Below are 20,798 nucleotides of genomic sequence, written 5' to 3'. Positions count from 1 at the left end.
TGGTACCATCAACAAATGACTTATAATGTAACTAAAGTCTTAAAACCTTCTATTAACTGCAATGCTTTTTAATGAGGTGCTATCATGTATATTGGTCCCAAGATGGCTGCCAACACTTCTTGGATGAAGTGCTGACAGCCAATCAGATCTCAGGATGAGATGTGTGGTTAGGCTCCGCCCACATATATATATGCTTTTAAATGCTATTTTCTCAGGAAATACTGAACAGATTTACACCAGACCTGCAAAAGGCACTTCCTTGATCTTCTGGCTACCTCTCTGCCAAATTTCAAGTAATTCTGTTCAGCCGTTCGGGCTGTAGCTGTGTCTAAAGGTCCTATGGAAAAATGCATGGGGAATAATATATATTATCTACTGGCGGTCGCCAGTAGATAGTTATAGTTAGGACCCTGTTTCCATAGGAAATCCGCAACATTCTATTTGGAATAACTTTGGCGCCGGTCGATGAATCCTCACGAAATTTTCAAAATAGGTGGGGCGCTACGCTCCGCTCCTACCCTGAAAGTCTCGGGGGGATTCGTCAAGCGGGGGCTGAGAAAAAAGGGGGGTCCCAAAACACGTTTTTCCCATGCATTTTTCCATAGGACCTTTAGACACAGCTACAGCCCGAACGGCTGAACAGAGTTACTTGAAATTTGGCAGAGAGGTAGTCCTCAGGTCAAGGAAGTGCCTTTTGTAGGCCTGGTGTAAATCTGTTCAGTAGTTCCTGAGAAAATAGCATTTAAATCAATATATATATGTGGGCGGAGCCTAACCACACATCTCATCCTGAGATCTGATTGGCTGTCAGCACTTCATCCAAGAAGTGTTGGCAGCCATCTTGGGACCAATATACATGATAGCACCTCATTAAAAAGCATTGCAGTTAATAGAAGATTTTAAGACTTTAGTTACATTATAAATCATTTGTTGATGGTACCATACTCATTTTAGGAATTGTGGTATGTTCTAAGGTGATTTCACCATGTGAAAAAGCCTTCTGCTGGGATATCATGATTGAGAGAAAAATATTTTCTCATGCTTTTACCACAGAGGTTTGGAAGGTGATCTATAAGCTAAACTGAGAGCTTATTTTCTGTAAATTCACATTATCTTTCTCAGTCATGTGAGAATGAAGTCTGACATTCTCAGTAAAACATGTACATCCAACAAGGGCAGAGACTGTCAGTTGATTCCTTTGTGTTCTACTGCAGCTTTCCAGAGTGTTCCAAAGAACTACTAGAGCGCTAACCGTCCTACTTATGATAAATGTATGGCACACCTGAAGCCATCTTGCTTGGATTAAAGTGGTAACTCTTAAAACATTTAATTTAAAAAGGAACAAAATGAGGTGGTTCATTTTTCCATAAAAAGTATGATTAGTGCTGCAGAAAGAAAAATTAGGGCACATTTTGAGTGACTTCTCAAATCCTGGCATGCAGACTGAAACATGCACTTTCAATACCAGCAGCAGTTTTCCCTGGTGAGCAGTAGCTTTACTACAGTGATCTAATGAGCAAAAAGAGTGCTAACATTCTGATTTTATGGCAAATGTGTGACACATTTGAATGCCTTCTTGATGGAATCAAAGTAAAAAACTGAAAGTATTTCCTACTGAGGAGACTGCAGTAAATGAGGAAATTAGGAAACTTCATAACAAATAAGTCTCCCAAGATGGCCACCAGAGACAAAAGAGCCCAAATGTAGCCCAAATATCACCCAGATGTAGCCCAAGTATAGCCCAATGACAGAATGTCCAAGAATGTTCTTAAAAACAACTAGAGCACTTACTGTCTTCATTATGACAAAAGTATGGCACACCTGAAGCCATCTTGATTGGAATAAACTGGTAACACTTAAAACATTTAATTTAAAAAGGAACACAATGAGGGGGTTCATTTTGCCATCGAAATTATGATTAATGCTGAAGAAAGAAAATGAGGGCACATTTTGAGTGACTTCTCAAATCCTCTTCTATTTCATTAAAAAATTCTGACATGCAGACTGAAACATGCACTTTTAATACCAGGAGCAGACTTCCATGGTGAACAGTAGTTTTACTACAGTGATCTAATGAGCAACTAGAGTGCTAACATTCAGAATTCATGGCAAATGTGTGACATATCTGAATACCTTCATGATGGAATCAAAGTAAAAAACTGAAAGCATTTCCGACTGAGGAGACTGCAGTACATGAGGAAATTAGGAAACTTCATAACAAATAAATCTCCCAAGATGGCCACCGGAGACAAAAGAGCCCAAATGTAGCCCAAAATCACCCAGATATAGCCCAAATATAGCCCAATGACAGAAGTGTGCAAAACACTTATTATTTTGTGTTTTTGCAGTGTTATATAGTGCAGACTTGTCAGGTATTGGAGTGCTTTACATGAGCATTGGTTACATCACACAAGAACAAATTCATTTTGGTTGTAGACATGGGGAACTAAGTGATTTGACCAGAATCACAGAATGTCGAGCTGAAGCAGAAACTTCAACCTGTTTCCCCAGTTGCAAAGTCTGCAGTTCTGGAAGTAACACCACATCCTCTCCCCTAAGTGCAACATTTAATCAAGTTGTCAACTAGATAAAAAAACATAAAGATAACAAATAATTTAAAAGTGCTTTGTCGCTATTTGAAAACTCAGAAAATATGTCCTTATTTTAGTCTTTTAGAGCACTAACCATAATTTTGATGCCAATAAGACCCTCTCATATATGTAATTTCTAAAGGAATGCTCTAGGTATTACAGTTTTGATTACATGAAGATGATGTCAGGCGTTCCACACTTTTGTAATAAATATTGAATGTTAGCAATCTAGTTGTTCATTAGGATACTGTTGAGAGGCAGAGGCCAGGGGCACGGACTCTGAAAATTGAAGGCAGGTAGGAGGGTGCAAAGGCAACAATTTAACCACACTGAGCAGGCAGGAAGGGCCGTGGAAGCACAACAGACTATGGAGGGCAGTGGAAAGGGGGGCAGGGGCAACAAACCAACAATACAGGACTTGCAAGAGAGGCTGTTGGAGGGAAGATCTATTACGGGTCAAGGAAGCTAGGGGCGGTCCCCAGAGCCCCGGGAGCCACCACAGAACTGAGCAGGAGAGTGAGTCAGGGACAAAAGGGGCACCTTAATTTGAGCCGGGGTGCCTAGGAACGCTTGCTCCAAAAATGAAGAAAACAGACATATGAGACATGGAATTGGAGGCAGAATACAATGGCAGTTTAATGAGAAGATGCAACTTCAAAGAAACCGCAGAATAGAGACATAAAGTACAAAATACAGAATCCAGATAATCATACAGCTGTCATAATATTTTCTGTATCTCAATTAATGTACTGACAGAGAGAGAGAGAAAACACATCTATAAATGCATCATGAGAAACAAGTTACACCAAGGAAAATGTTACCTAGGAACACTCACGTTTACTCTTAGAGCAAGCATTCCTGCAATTACAATACAACATCTTTTAAATGCAAAAGTAAAGAGAACAATGGTTAAACATAACATGACATTTCATATAGGTAAAATAGAATAAGATACTTCAAGCAAAGCAGAGCAAGACATTTTAAGCAAAGGAAGACAAGAGCTCCCAGTTCTTGGGGAAAACCTGCACAGCCTGTTAACCTACATACAGACGGCGAGGTTGTCCGTCGATATCTGTGGGTGCTCCCTTTTTATATCATTTTGTGGGCTCCTTTGCACGCTACATCTACCTACGTATGCTACCCAAAAGCTTCGTCTGCAGATTTTACCAGACATTTCGTCATTTACCCACTTAATGCTGACAATGGACTGGGTGAAAAGGTCAGTCACTCAGGCCAATCGCTGATCGTAAGTTCCATAGAGCAAGCAGAAAATAATGGGTATTGTACAGGAATTCAATATATTCATGTATAAAATCTCCTCAGTTCTCCTAACTTGACGCTCTGCGGTTGCCACTTCCTTAAAAGCGGGAAACCTGCCCAGGAAGCAAGTACCAGTCCAGGATGCAGCCTACTGTATGTCGACAGCTTCAGGGGGATGTTGAACTTTGATACCGAGCACGGAGCACTCGGGTAGGGTGGGGGCTACTAGTTTGGAGCAGAAGGCCTCGCAGACCTGCCTTCAGACTGCTATACACTAAAATTGCAGAGCTATGCTCAATTTAACAAAGAGGCCTACATATTGAACAGAAGGGCCTACACAGGGGTTTTATGCTGGCTGAGTGGTAAGGATGTCTCAGGATAATTATATAGCAACACAGGACCCTCTGGTCAATTTAATACGGCCTACAAATGCGGCTGGCAGGGCAAGGACAAGGGTCTCATACTTCAGGTGTGGACAGAACGGGCCAGGGGCCCCCTGTGATACAAAATCTACCCTCCTTCAAGGCTGTGGCAATGTAATAGACCATTGTGGGCAGAAGGAAGAGGCAATGGTAGTACAACCATACATGCCAACAGACCCGATTCAGCCAGGAAACGTCCAATGTTTTTAAGCTCAAATGGGCTTTATTTGATCTGTCTCCTGTCTACAATATCCTCTTTTTCAATGTAACTCAAAGGGGAAAATCAATACCCCAGTTTTTTTTCAAAATCTCCCTCTTACCAAGTTCAAAATGTTCGCAAGTATGGTACATTGGATCATGGAAGGAAATGGGATAGGGACATGGACTTGGATAACAGAGGACAGGAGAGACATGGAGAGGTGCACCAAACTGACCCTGCAGGGCAGGCATCAGGGTTTGCAGCAGCACAATACACCACACAGGGCATGCAGGACGGGAGTGCAGCACAACAATCCATAGAAAGCAAGAGGGAGGGGACAGGACCATGCACATGGACAACAGAGAACAGAGGGGCAAGAGGCAATGGTAGCTAGCTGACCATAATGGACAGACAGGAGAGAAGGCTGCAGCATAACAGACCATAAAGGGCAGGAGGGACGGATCAGGGGCATTACAATGGAACAGACAAGCCAGGAGGGAGGGAGTAGGGGTCTGCACATGTAAACAGAGGGCTGGGGGCAAGGGGGCAGGGCAGGAGCAGCAAGATGGCCATGGAGGTCAGGCAGGATGGGCACTAGAAGCAAGACACAACATGAAGAGCAACAGTGAGACTGTGATGGCATACACACAGACCATGGAGGGAAGGTGGGAGGGGGTCAGGGGCAGCTAACTGACCACACAGGGAAGGTGGGAGGGGCCATGGCAGCACAGAAGACCATGCATGGCAAGTGGGAGGGTTAGTGGCAGCACAATGGCTATGATGGGCAAGAAGGAGGGTGCAGGGGCATGCACAAAGGACGATGGAGGATAGAAGGGAGGGTCAGGACCTGTGCACAGACAAGAAAGTTCAGGGGAAGGGGCCTCACAACAGACCACACGGGGCAGGCAGGAGGAGCAGTTGCAGCACAACAGACCAGGGAGGGCAGAAGGGTGTGGCAGTACAATGGACCATGTAGGACAGGAGGAAGAGGATAGAGGCATGGCATGTGGACAGGCAGGGTGGAGGTGGCAGGGACAGGTTACAGTCATCTGACAATGCTAGGCAGGTGGTAGGGGAGTGGCAGCTCAACAGAACACTCAGAGTAGATAGGAGTGGCAGGTCCATGGGACATGGTGGGCAAAAAGGATGGAGCAGGGGCATGCACAAAGACATCGGAGGGCAGGGGGAAGGAGAATAGGGGCAGCAAGCTAAGCACAGAGTTTAAGCAGGAGGTCAATGATGGGGCATAGAATTGGGCAATGGAGGGCAGGAGGAGTGGACTGGCACATCATACTAAATTGAGGGCAGTGGCAGCACATCAGACCATGCATGGCAGGAGGGAGGAGGCTAGTCCATGGATTCACACAACAGAGGATAGGGAGGAGGGGGATGGGGCAGCAAGCTAACTGTTCAGAGAAGGCGGGTATTAGAAACTTTATTGTTTTTAAAACATTTTGTCTGTGCAAACTACTTAAAATATGAACAAGTATGCAGCATAATCTCACTTTTATTCAGGAAGAAGAAGACGTTAGTGACTGTGACTCCGGGCTCACTTGGCAAAAACACCCCCTGACCCTCCACCCCCTATCGCAAAATGTAATGCCCGTGAAAAGGGTAGGTGAACACAGTGTTATATAGAACATAGTCCTGAGAGCACGATTGAAAATGAAAACTAGATATAGTGTATGGTATAAACTATGCACCAAAAAGTGTGATATAAGATGAACCAGGCGTGAAATATAATATGCAATACATTGTGCGCAATGACAGATTCATTGGAGAGCGCGAGATAGCACAGGCACTAGCGCGTGCTATGCGATATGCGCCTTGGAGTGTAATATGCACAGGGTAGTGTTGTGTAACCTAACTAGTCTCTAAAGTTGTAATATAAAATATGTGCTGGGGAGTGTAACGTTGCATATGCACTGTGACAAAAATATGGATCCCAAATTGTAATATGTATGGCATAGCACTGTGCGTTATAACATAGGCATCGAGGAAGGCACGTTAGATGGGGCAATATAACCCGTGCGAAGACAAGTGTGGCATGACATTTTCACGGGGTGGTGTTACAGTGCACATGGGCTAGAGAGTGTCATAGCATATGCACTAGCTAGTGGAATACAATACAGAGGTGTGTGGCACTCGGCAGGCAATGGTGGGTGTAACACAGCATTGGGCTCTGTCAGGAGCGCGCTGTGACTCGCAAGTGATGTTCGTCCCCTTTCCAGAGAGTAAAATAAAAAGTATTACAATACACATCCGGCAGTGGATGTGTGTTTTATTAACTGTGAGGGGGGTTTCTTGCATAGTTTTGGTCGAATTTTTGTCGAATCCCCTTTGAATGGCTTGGTGTGCATGTGTATTAAATGTGCCCGTCAATAGCTACCCATGTTTGTATAAATAAACGACAAGGGTGTCTACCGGGATTAGGCACGGTAGAGCATCAGACATGTCAGAGCTTCACTAGTGGTGTAAATACATTCCACGTGGATTAATTGCATGCATAGTCGCCTTTTAATGAATATCACGCAAATCGTCATGGTGATAGGTACGTACGGTTTGTCCAGCATGTCCTAGGTGTGTCTATAAATATATATTTTTTAAAAATAATAAAAAACAGTGGCCGGCCCTGGGGATTGGGGTCAAAAAAATATAATTAGGAGACAGGCCCTGGGGGATGGGGTCATCAGGGCCAATAAATTAGAATAAGAAGGGGAACCACACAGCCCCCCTTCTTAAAAAAATAAAATAAATAAAAGACTGGCATCGTGCCGGAGGCCATGCCCCCTCCATGCAGCACTCTGCAAACGCGCCCCCAACAGGCATATCCAGTATGCGCCAGGGAGCTGCGCTGCAGACAGGTGTTCTGAGGCCAAGCCCCTTTTTACACCTCTCTGCAACGCAGCTCTGTGGCGCTTACTGGAGGTACCTAGTGGTCTAGTGTGACCCTAGGGACCCTTAGGATTCAAGGGGACTTAATCTCTCAACTTAGAACAGCCACAGGGCGCGTTTACACAGTGGTGAAGGGAGGGGACGGGGCCTGAGGTGACGTGTGCAAACACGCACCATGGCACGTTTTAAATTGGGGATATAATTTCCCTTCAATACTGAGGGCCCCTGGGGGCTAACTAGCCCACCAAGTGCTTCCAGTAAGCGCCACTGAGCTGCATTGCAGAGAGGTGGTCCAGGCCGTGCCACTTTTTACACCTCTCTGCAACGCAGCTCTGTGGCACTTACTGGAGGTACCTAGTGGGCTAGTTGGACCCTAGGGACCCTCAGGACTCAAATGAACTTAATCTCCCAACTAAAAACGGACACAGGGCGTGTTTACACAATGGTGAAAGGAGGGGACGGGGCCTGAGTTAACGTGTGCAAAAACGCCCTGTGGCCTGTTTTAAGAGGTAGTTTTAATCCCCATGCCCTATTATATACTAGGGGCTTATAGAGGAGGTAAGGCTAATCACAGGGGGACCCCAACGCATAATGTTCCCTAGTGTATGTAGGTGTTTTCACTGTATTCTAAGTGTCTTTTAACATAGCACTGGCTCTAGGACTGGTTAGTCAGACTCAGTTACCACCAGTATCCGTCTGAAAAAGTTGAGGGTACAGGATGATTTTGCAACAAGGCTTCTTTCTGCTCTTCTTTTTGTTCTTTCTGCACGTTATCCTTCTTCCTGCACTTATCTTCGTATTTGAGGACTTCTGTTGCTTCTTTCTGCACTTCTTTTGTTTCTTTCTGTGCATTTTTTCTTCTTTCTTCACATGTCCTATCTCTGTAGGCATAGTTAGAAATTAGCATTTAAAAAACCTTTGAAATTAACAGAAAAAACCATAGGTTTCAGGCACGTTATAGTTAGGAATTAGCATTTAAAAAACCTCAGAAATTCACTGAAAAAACCATAGGTTTCAGGGGTGTTATAGTTAGCTGGACTTTTCACTTGTACAAAACCATTGAAATTCCCCTGTTATAGTTAGTTCAGCTAACTATAACTCGCGCGCCCGCAATGCACTGCTGATGACGTCACATATTACATCACTCATGACATGGTCAGTGACATCACTCATGACATCACTGATGACATCTCAAATGACATCACTGATGACATCACTGATGACATCATCATTGTGATAGAGTGGCAGACCTCCTCTCACCCTAATATAACCTTTGATACACACATTCAAAAATAGAGACTAAATTTTTCCAAACAATGGACATACCAATACCAGTTACAACAACCTCTTCAGTAATTCTAAGATCCACATACACATCCACTCATTCACCAACAGTCCAATACAGTCACTCATACATGTACTCACTCATCATATGTACTCATACACCTATACATCCTGTTACACAATGCCACTCATCCATAGAGTTACTCACACACATAGTCACTCATGCTAATAAAGAATCAAACATACATTTACTTGCATATACAGTTATACACACACCACCACACTTACTTCTACGGAAACTTACACATACTTAGTCTTTTAAACAATCACTTATAGAAACACATACTTATTCATACAGGAACTCTTTCAATCTCTCACTCTCACATATACTCACATATATACACCAATAGTCACATATACTAGTTTAAAACATATGTAGTTACTCATAAAGACACTATTGAGACAGTCATTCACTCACTAACACACCCATACACACACTCATCCACCCATACAGTCCTGCACACATGCTGTGTTCAACACATACAAACAGTGAGTCACTCATTCATGCATCTATGCACTACGTAATACCCCCCACCGAACCATGCAGACACTCAGACTGATACTCAAAAAACCAACTAATAACCTATATAGACACCCATGTAGCTACTCACCAACCCATGCAGCCACTTATACACAAAGTGAGAGACTGATACAGATATTTACATATTTAAACATTACTCACTAAGCCATGTATTCACTATGATACACTTAATCAGTCAGTTACACAATCAATTTTTCAAAAACAAATCATCCATTTAGACACTTATATACCCATTTATTCTTCCATCGACCTTGAGATATACATATATAAAACATATTTAATTTTCAGAATAACACACATTCACTGGATGATGTCATCAGTGATGTCATCAGTGATGTCATTTGAGATGTCATCAGTGATGTCATGAGTGATGTCACTGACCATGTCATGAGTGATGTAATATGTGACGTCATCAGCAGTGCATTGCGGGCGCGTGAGTTATAGTTAGCTGAACTAACTATAACGGGGGAATTTCAATGGTTTTGTACAAGTGAAAAGTCCAGCTAACTATAACACCCCTGAAACCTATGTTTTTTTCAGTGAATATATATTATAGTTAGGATCGTGTTTCCATAGGAAATCCGCAACATTCTATTTGGAATAACTTTGGCGCCAATTGACGAATCCTCGTGAAATTTTCAAAATAGGTGGGGCGCTCCGCACCTTCCCTGAAAGTCTCGGGGGGATTCGTCAAGCGGGGGCTGAGAAAAAGGGGGGGTCCCAAAATGCGTTTTCCCCATGCATTTTTCCACAGGACCTTTAGTCCAAGCTACAGCCCAAACGGCTGAACAGAATTACTTGAAATTTGGCAGAGAGGGAGTCCTCAGGTCAGGGATGTGCCTTTTGCAGGTCTGGTGTAAATCTGTTCAGTATTTCCTGAGAAAATAGCATTTAAAAGCATATATATATCTATAAGCGCGCACCGTGCGCGTACAGTAAAACTTACCGTACGCGCACGCTGCCGTGCGCGAGCGCGATTCTGATTGGTTGTTAGATCTTAGTAAACATTCGAATCGGTCGAAACCAGGAAGTGTCGGCCGCCATTTTGTCTCTCGCAGTCTGAGGGGGTGAAAAACAAAGGTGGAGAACGTGAAAAGGGGGCAGGGTGGACAGTTCCTGACCCCCTAGCCTTTGGCAGAAAATTTCCTTAAATTTTTTTGCGAAAAACCGCGGAGTACGCATAGCGTGCGCGTACGGTAGAAACGGAAAAATTCCGCGAACTGCGTAACGTGGGCGTGCGGTGTGCGAAGCGCACCGTGCGCCCAAAGCACGCGCAAGGTGCGCGAAGCGCACCGTGGGCGTATGGTACACGAAGCGCACCGTGCGCGTACGGTACGCGAAGCGCACCGTGCGCGTACGGTACGTGCACGGTGAAAAACCTTAAAATAAATACATAACTTAGCATTTAAAAAACCATACAAATTCACTGAAAAAACCATAGGTTTCACACACGTTATAGTTAGGAATTAGCATTTAAAAAACCTTGCAAATTCACTTAAAAAACCATAGGTTTCACACATGTTATAGTTAGTTGGACATTTCACTCGTGAAAAACCATTGAAATTCCCCCGTTATAGTTAGTGCAGGCAACTATAACTCACGCGACCGCAATCCTCTGCTGATGACATCAGATATTACATCACTAATGACATATGTGTCTTTCTGAAAAAAAAATATTTGTAATATATGTATAGCTAAAAATTAATGGAAGAAGACATGGGTAAATAAGTGTCTAAATACAGTGATGTAATATCTGACGTCATCAGCAGAGGATTGCGGTCGCGTGAGTTATAGTTGCCTGCACTAACTATAACAGGGGAATTTCAATGGTTTTTCACGAGTGAAATGTCCAGATAACTATAACATGTGTGAAACCTATGGTTTTTTAAGTGAATATATATATAAATATATACATACACATATAACATAAAATATAATAATAAAAACATTATATTATAAAATAAAATACTAAAATATTTATACATTTTTAAACTCGCATTTTGCACTCCATTGAGTGCAACAGTAGGAAAATTGTTGAATAGCATAGGGTTAAAAATGTACTATTCCCACTGCAATTACTGCAACAGTAGAGAAAGTGTTGGATAGCGTACGGGTAAAAATTACTATTCCCTCTCCAGTGAGTGCAACAGTAGGGAAAGTGTTGGATAGCGGAAGAGAAAAAATTACCATTCCCATTCCAGAGAGTGCAACAGTGGAGAAAGTGTTGGATAGTGTAGGTGTAAAAATGTATATTCCCACTCCTTAGAGTGCAACATTAGGGAAAGTGTTGGATAGAGGAGGGGAAAAAATTACAATTCCCACTCAGGAGAGTGCAACAGTAGGGAAAGTGTTAAATAGCAGAGGGTTCAAATTAATATTTCCCAAAAATTAAAATTAAAAGAAAAAAGAAAATAAATACCAACTACAATACAAAAATTGTTAATAACACAAAATTAAAAAACATATAAAAATATAATAAATTACAAAACATAGAAAAATATTTTGATGTTAAGAAGTACTAAGAACTTTATTTATTATAAATTAATTTAAATCCAAAAAATAATTATTAATGATTTAAAAAAAAAATTACTTCACACCATATTCCCCTATGAATGCATAGAAAACTCCTACATAATTGACACAATTAACATATTTAACAATTAATTAATTAAAATTAACAATCAATTAATGTTTAATTAATAATAAATAAATTACCACAAACAACACTATAAAATCAAAATATAAAATAAATACTAATAAATAAAAATTAAGTACTTTATTCAAAATAAATTACTTCCCACCCTATTCCCCTATACACCCACAAATCACACCTAGAAAAAAAACCTACAATTTACATAATTAATTAATTAATCTAGAGTCAAATAATCTTTATTCGGTTATTAAAAAATAGCCATAAAAGATACATATAATACAATCGGGCCTACATCTAATACAGAATAATTCATACATCTATACATCATTCATATTAAAACAGACATGTTAAAAGCAATTGATCAATATAAATATTAAAAACCGAGACAATGGTGTTCTGTTCATTTGGTCAAGTGAGAGTTTCCAACCTCCTTGGAGAGAAGTATCATGAGGCGCCAATCTACTTTTGGTTCTTTCGATTCTACTCCCTATAATGAGGGCAGCCTGATTAATCCTCTCCCCTAGTCTTTCTTGATCTGACTGCCAAATGCAAAAAATGTACCATACTAAATAGAGTGAAAGGTTCAGAGGCGAGTTTGAGAAATAAGAGAGCCACTTTGGCCTGTTTTCTATTGGCGCGTTTTAGGATTGTTTTTAAAAACAGTGAACGTGGGTGAGCATAAAAGGGACAAATTAGGACGAAGTGAAGGGTGTCTTGCTGAGATCTAAGATCGCAGCCGCAACACCCTTTTAAGCTAACGTCATGTATAAAGCCCGCTGGGACGGACAGAATGTGATGCAGCAAATCCAGTCTAAATCTGGACATTAGGAATCTATCCTGTCTATTATACATATTGGCAAGATAGAATTCCATGCCCAGTTGAACTTTAATGAGCTGGTATGACCTGACTGTGCTTTTCAGCCCTTCTTTTACCTTTCTGGCCCTAGTCAGATGCTGCCTACAATCTATCTTTATGACACCCTTGTCTCTGCTAACCAACGTACATGGTTCATAAAAAAGATTTTCGTGCCCCAGGCTGGTCAGTACATCCCTTACATATTTAAGCCATGGTATTCGGGGCCACTTGTCCCCTTTCATACAATCCTCTAAAATCAATCTGCTTAAACTTGCCTCTGGGTTTGTCCAGATTTTTATCCAGCAAGTGATTGGTTTAAGGGCAGCCTTATCAGTGAGATAATCTATACCTAGCTCCTCATGTGCAATAAATGAAGAAATGCATGTTGGCACTTGCAAAAGCCTTTTTAGGAATTTGTCTTCTTCACGTTGGATGTTCCCCACATCTGAAAAACCCCAGACCTCGCTCCCATATAAGATCTTTGCACAACATACCGAGTTATATAGTTGAGCGATTTCATGCGGGGACCAGCGACCCAATCTTGTCGCATAATTCATGATAGACCCCGCAGCGCTGGCTACATTTATAACTTACTAGGGGCTTAAAGTTAAGGTCTTGGTCAAAAATAATCCCCAGGTAATTGAAAATTTTAACTTTTTCCAGTATATGGGTTCCTATCGAGAAACTACAATTCTTAGCTGGCTTTTTACCCACTTCCATGATATATGACTTTGAAAGATTGGGCACTAGATCTAAATCCGCCATGAACCTAACAAAACCATTAATAAGTGCCTGTAAACTCCTTCCTGTGCGGGCCAAAAGGACTGCGTCGTCTGCATATAGGAGGACTGGTATGCTTCTCCTCCCTATGCAGGGGCAATCTGCGTCCAGTACTCCCAACGCCTTATCTAGCCCGTTTATATACAGCGTAAATAGAAATGGCACTAAGATACAGCCTTGCCGCACACCTCCTCGGCATTGAAAGTCGTCTGTGAGGTCACCGTCATCGGTGAATCGCACCTGTGCCGTTGTATCGAGGTGAAGTGTCTGCAAGACTCATATCAATCCTGGTTCAATGCCCATCTCTGCCAATATCTCCCACAGCTTTCTTCTGTTGACACAGTCGAAAGCTGCTGAGAGATCCATAAAGGCTAGATACACAGTACCTTCCCTAGCCAGAGTGTATTTGGCCACTAGATGATAAAGATTAAGGCACTGGTCTGTGGTAGAGCGCCCATGTCGAAACCCATACTGGAGATCGGTGATAATATTATGTTCTTCGGCCCAATCGAAGAGACGATTTAAGATAACTCTCCCCATAACTTTCGCCGGGACATCTATAAGGGATATTGGGCGATAGCATTGTGGGTCATCTCTGTTTCCCTTTTTGAATATTGGGACGATGACGGCAGTAGACCATGATCTTGGCATGCCCACCTCTCTAGCTGCATTTAGTACCCTGGATAATATTGGAGCACAGAGGTCCACTTGACTTTTGAATAAGTCTGGTGGAATCCCATCAGGCTCTGGCGCCTTTCTCAATGCCAGGCCGTCTATTCCTATTTTAACTTCTGCAACCGTAAATGGAGTGCACTCCCCCTCAGGTAGTTTTATGACTTGAGATTGCTGCATCTCATGATTGCCCCGATTATATAAACTTGTGAAATGCGCTACCCAAGCCTGTGGCAAAATACGGGACGCCACTTGTGGCTTGTTCGGGGCTTGGAAACATGGGTCATTTATTATTCTCCAGAAGCTTGTCATATCGCGGCGCTCCGCTGCTTCTCTTAGAGACTCCCAAGCCTGAGATTGGAGACAATTTTTCCGCCTATTGATAGCCTTTTTATACTGATTCCTGCAATCAGTAATCGCACCTCTGTCCCTTGGTACTGTTTTAAGTGCCTGCTTCAGATTTCTGAGAGCCTTAGAGCATTCTTTATTAAACCATCTGGGGCTGAGGTCGGTCTGTTTTTTCGATTTACGCCTTAAAAGACTGTCAATATGCTGGGCAGTTCCCTCAAATGCTGCAATCAGGTCGCTCCCCTCTACAGTGCTGTCCAGGCATTTCCACGTGTGGCTATCACTGTCTGCAAGGAGCGCTCTGTGTAATGCTAGCCCATTTATCTTGCTCCATTTAATTCTCCTGCCCTGGTCCTTTGCCTTATATTGTCCCTTGGTGGTCCTTTTGTCCACTTTAGAGCGCAAGTCTAAAATCCCTATTGTTATTTCTAGCGGGCTGTGGTCGCTAAATGCGCTAGGGACAATCGAAAAATGACTGACCCTACCAATTAAGGCGTTAGAGATAAAGATGTAGTCGATGATAGAATCGCAGCCCCATCCCTTAAACGAGGGGGTCATTGTGTTTGGTGATCCATCAACGATTAAATCCATCGTGTGTGTTAGGGCCAGTTTACCCAAAATTGTGCCCAATGCCATGCCCTCTCTGGAGTGCTCTGTGTGCCAACCCTGTATGGAGGGGCAAGCATCCCATATACCTCCTTCCCATTTCAAGTAGGGGCACGGGTGGGTGTTAAAATCCCCCATCAAAATTAACTGGGTGCTTGAGTCCCCCGTGTTGTTTAACCCCATTAATCTTTCATCTAACTCCACCAAATTTGACATCGATTGTCCCACATTATAAAAATTTATAAAAATGACCTTGAGGCCCCTTGTAGTGTATCTTATACCCTGGAGACAATCAGAGTCCCACCCCAGGTCTGGCCAGGTTCCTTGCAGCGTCAGTGCCACATACGTAATTAGGCCTCCCTTGGCTCGACCCATAGGCGATTTGCGGGCCGGGACAAAAAACAGTTTATATCCCTCCATAAATAGCCCGCTGCAATCCGTTTTCCAAGTTTCCTGCAGGCAGATGACTTTGTACCCTTTAATAAAGACTTGCCATTCACTATTGGTGACTTTAGTTGCAAGTCCCGCGATGTTCCAGGACGCCAGCCTCAGCTCCGAGGTTATTTGAACCCGGCAGCTGTTTCCTCCCCTGATCTTCCTTTGTACAGGGTTCATCTCTAAACAGGGTACTTTCAGGGGTGTGTCTTCTGCGTCCCTCACCTGCTCTTCGGCTATACCAGCTTTTAACTCCTGGGCATTGTTTCCTTTATTAGTTACAATTCCCAGGTTCCCTTGGGTGCCTCGTGCTCTCTCAACCTCAATGCTCACCGGACTCCCCAGTCAATCTTGTTAGTCCAAAGCAGAGAAATTGGAGAGGGCTGCAAATCTGTTTGAAGCCAAGCACATATTATCATCTCTGCTTTTCTTAAATGTTCTTGGCCAATGCAAATTCTGCCCTGGGTCCAGGGCACTGTCCCTATAGAAAAAATACAGTGGGAGCATCCTTATACATGACCCTCTCTCACTCTCCCCAAACCGATTATATAGGAGTTCTTTAACTAACTCCGGATGTCTAAAATTTACAATAATGCAGTCGCCTGCAAATTTTTTCTCTCCACCCCCGATCCAAGCTACCCTCCTGGCCATGAGGATTTGGTCGTGCTGAAATCTCCTTACTGGTATATTGTGGTTAATCCAGTGCGCGGCCTTATTAATCAGGGTACTGGCCGATTCCTCGCTGCCATTATTTACTCCTGGAACTCCTACTAGCACTACTGAGTAAGGACAGGAGGCCGGGGGTAAGTCTAATGTCTGGAGTCCTGGAGTGCCCTGGATACAGTCCATACTGTTATTCTTAAAGGACCTCTTGCGCTCCTTATGTACTAGACCAGTATCCCTGATCTCATGTCGTATACCTAAGTTATCCGAGGCCTCCCTGCTCGGGTCCTTGCCACTAGGTTTGTCTGTTTCCGGGGGAATATTTCTCTTCTCGCTCTGGTTTTTCTCCCCATTATTTGTTACCTTGTTTCTACAGTCGGTCACTGTGGTGCCCTACTCTCTCTCCTGCGGGAGATCCTTGGTGGGTTGCCCCCTATTTTTGGCCGCAAAGCTATTTATAATCCCTTCCATTTTAGAGATTTTTGCCATTACTGGCCCTAATAAGCGGTGGAGAAGTTGTTCCACTTTATTTTCTAGTGCTGAAATGATTTCTTGGGTCCCATCCCTCCCTTTTTCGTAACAACAATTTGGACAAGCTATGTTATCAGGGTTCTTAATAGTGCCTTTGGTGGGCTTAGCCGGCCCTTTTCGACTGGGTTTACTGGCACGAGTAGAGCATTGTGAGCCACCCGGCACTGAGAGCCCTGCTACGACTTGTAGTTTTTTAGAGCGTGTTACTACCTCTCCTCTAGGGCTCCGTATGGGGTTAGCTTCTCCTGGTACTAGTTGAATACTAGTCCCCTTGCACTACTCTTTGTTGTGTAATCAATTGAGCGTCCCCTGTGTCTTGTGAACTCAGTACTGCATTTTGCCTGCCGTTAGTCAGCCCTATTGACCCCACAGTCGTAGTATCCCCCTGTGAGCTTAGATCGATGGTTAGTGGTGTGTCAGAAATTTCAGACTGAATCTCATGGACCGTGGAGGGTTCAATTGAATGTGCCCCACCGCCGGGCGTTAGGCAGGAGGCTATGTTACCCAGAGAGGATCGTTTCTTTGCTAATTGGGAATCCAGTGAAAGTCTATGCTCAGCCAACTGAATCTCATGTACTAAAAGCGATTCGGCTCTTGTAATAAAAGCATCAAGGGTCCCTTTGACCCCTCCCTCCGCCCTCGGCTTGGAGATCTTGTTTTTAACCATTGTTAGGCGACACAATGCCTATTATCCCTTTTACAGACCCTTTTGTTTTAGATACGCAGATCTAATACACTAACAATATTACAATGAAACCGGCTATACTCAGTACCTGCCGCTTTCAGGCAATCTTCCTGCGAACAATATGCACAAGGCCGGGTCAGTAAGGCATACAACATAAACTTGAGTCACCAGAATAGCAGCATACCATGTGGGGCCTCTCGTGACCACGCCTGCAAAAAGTATCAGAAAATGACTTAAGGTCAGGAGGAGTGTACATGCATGAGGAACGGGACGTGGCCCTGCCCTGGCCTCCTTTGGCCCCTGACGGCCACAGACGGCCCGCCCTTTGCCCGGGCTTAGCCCGGCGTCGCCCGCGCGCATCCCGCGACGCGGAGGGAGCCTCGCCCTAATGAGCGCCTCCGGGCGCGAAGACTGCAGGAAGTAGCCGCTAAGCAGCCTGGGAGCTGTAGTCTCCCCCTGTCGCGGCCGCGATGGAGTGAAGCGACGTCAGGGGAGACCAACAGCGTAAGGAACCCAGGAGCGGCGAGATGAGCGGACTGACTGGCAGCAGGTCCACAGGTCGGCAGGTAAGTAGCAGGACTCCAAATTAACACCCCCGCTCCACCCAGGGAGCCTCGACCTTATGAGCGCCTCCGGGCGCGAAGACTGCAGGAAGTAGCCGCTAAGCAGCCTGGGAGCTGTAGTCTCCCCCTGTCGCGGCCGCGATGGAGTGAGGCGACGTCAGGGGAGACCAACAGCGTAAGGAACCCAGGAGCGGCGAGATGAGTGGACTGACTGGCAGCAGGTCCTCAGGTCGGCAGGTAAGTAGCAGGACTCCAAATAAACACCCCCGCTCCACCGAGGGAGCCTCGACCTTATGAGCGCCTCAGGGCGCGAAGACTGCAGGAAGTAGCCGCTAAGCAGCCTGGGAGCTGTAGTCTCCCCCTGTCGCGGCCGTGATGGAGTGAGGCGACGTCAGGGGAGACCAACAGCGTAAGGAACCCAGGAGCGGCGAGATGAGCGGACTGACTGGCAGCAGGTCCACAGGTCGGCAGGTAAGTAGCAGGACTCCAAATAAACACCCCTATTAATAAAATGTAATAACCAATTAATATTTAACTATTACAAAGTTTATTATAAATACTAATTAATGAAAATTATTATTACATTATTGTAATTAAATTACTTCCCACCCTATTCCCCCATAAACCCACAACCCACTCCTAAAAATATATCACAATTTACATAATTTTCAATGAATTAATTATTAAAAAATATTCACCAATCAATAATTATTTAATAACAAATTAATTATAAATACTAATACATTAAAATGATTAATTGCTTTATTATAATTAAATTACTTCCCACCCGATTCCCCTATAAACCCACAACCTGCTACAGAACTAAAATACGCAAAATTTAATTGACATGAAATAAATCACTTCTAAAAATTTCACACATACATTAAAAAAACAGCTATACTTATACAAAAAGCATTAGATAACATACTTTTAACATACATACTAAATTACAGAACACTCATATAAATATCAATATTATTAACAACGATTTTTTGACAAACGATATTACTGACTTCGATAATACAGAAAACAATATTTCTTAACTTCAAATCGATATTCTAGTCACCGATATTTTTTAATTCGATATTCTGCCACTTCGATATTTTCAACTCGATATTCTGCCACTTCGATATTTCAGAATAGATATTATGTCTGTGCACCGTCTGGTAAGGAGATGAAATTCAATAGGAAATAACCCTCCAGTATAGTCTCTAAAAGTGATGAAATGGCTATTAACCATATTTCTGTCAGCAGCATAACATCAGGTTGAACTGAAAGCAGAGATCAAAGACTTTAAGGCTGTTACACTAATGATCTGGTGTTAAAATAATACATCCTCAGAGTATTATCAGGGTTCACCCTGGAATACGGCTGTCTTGCTAAAATACCATACTCATTTCCTTGGTGTTTTACTATAACCAATTTAGAAAGCCTTTTTAGAATGTCCAGAGATGGGCTTAACTGATTCCAGCTGTATATTTATGTAAACGAGTTTGTTCATAGACCGACCATATGGCTGGATGGGAGCATGCTTACAACCTGTTTCTGACACATCTAGAACATTAACGGTTGATAGATTAAGTTTCAGTACCTGTTCTCCTGTGCTTGTTCCCCGACTCTGAGTACACAGTTGAAAATACGATTCACTTTAAAAACAAACGTGCAAAGTGCTAAGAAGAAATAACAGTCAATCTAACTCGCTGACCATGTCACAGATGAACAAATTCACAAAAAACTCTCACCATTGACTTTTGCCACTGTTCATACATCAGTTTCTCCCTGTGGCAGGCATCTGTGCAGCAAGCGTGCTCATAACTTCCCTATCAGCACTCACAACTGGCTTTTTCCACTTTTCAAACATCAGTTTCTTCCTGTGTCTCTGTAGTTCAAAGCAGCAGAGAAGCCAGCTGGCCCTTGAAGTGACTCAGGTCTTTCTGGGAATTAGGAGACTGCCCTCTCTCCTACAAGGTGCAGAGCAGACCTCAAGCAGCAGGGTAGTCCTCTGAAGAACAAGCAAGCAGCAGGGCAGTCCTCTGGTAGCAGCAGGACCAGTCCTCTGAGAAACAAGGCAAGCCTCAAGCAGAAGGGCCGTCCTCTGAGTACAAGGCAGTCTTTCTAAATTCTTCCAAAAGTCCAGTAGTGTCCTGAGGAGTGGGTCTGATGGTCCTATTTTTATTCTTGGTGGCAGCACTGAAGTGGAAGAAACTTCAAGAGTTTCCCCCAAAGATGGTTCTGGAATTTCCTTCCTCCCTGACCAGACTGCACGGGTCTGGTGTAACAAAAGACTAATGTGAAGTTCTTTGTGATTGCGCTGAGGCAGCTCCTTTGAAATGCACGTGGGCACGGTACAGCTCTCCCTCACATATCCTGGCAGGATGGCCCATCCTTCCAACACCTAGTCCCGCTTGGTGTTACTGTCTGGAAGAAATACACAAAGGCCAACTGCCATGCTAATCACAGCAATGTGACCCAAGATACAGGCTGCAGGCACCAAATAGTTGGGACAAGAAAATACCAACTTTCTAAACATGGCATTTTCAGAATTGTGACTTAAAATCTGACTTTAGCATTAAAGAGGATTTCAAATTACAATTCTATTGAGTGTCAACATGATATTCATGCCTGCTCTCAATCAAAATTTACCACATATTTAATGTAATAAGGCTACGCAATGCTATCCTATGAGAGAGGTCAGCCTCTGAATAATAAAAAACAAATATGGACGTTTTTTACTACAAGGGCATGTAAAACTTA

This window comes from Triturus cristatus, chromosome 2_1 (assembly GCF_964204655.1).
Source record: "Triturus cristatus chromosome 2_1, aTriCri1.1, whole genome shotgun sequence".
NCBI lineage: Eukaryota > Metazoa > Chordata > Amphibia > Caudata > Salamandridae > Triturus > Triturus cristatus.
The sequence above is the reverse complement of the archived record's forward strand: the minus strand, read 5'-3'. Positions refer to the sequence as shown.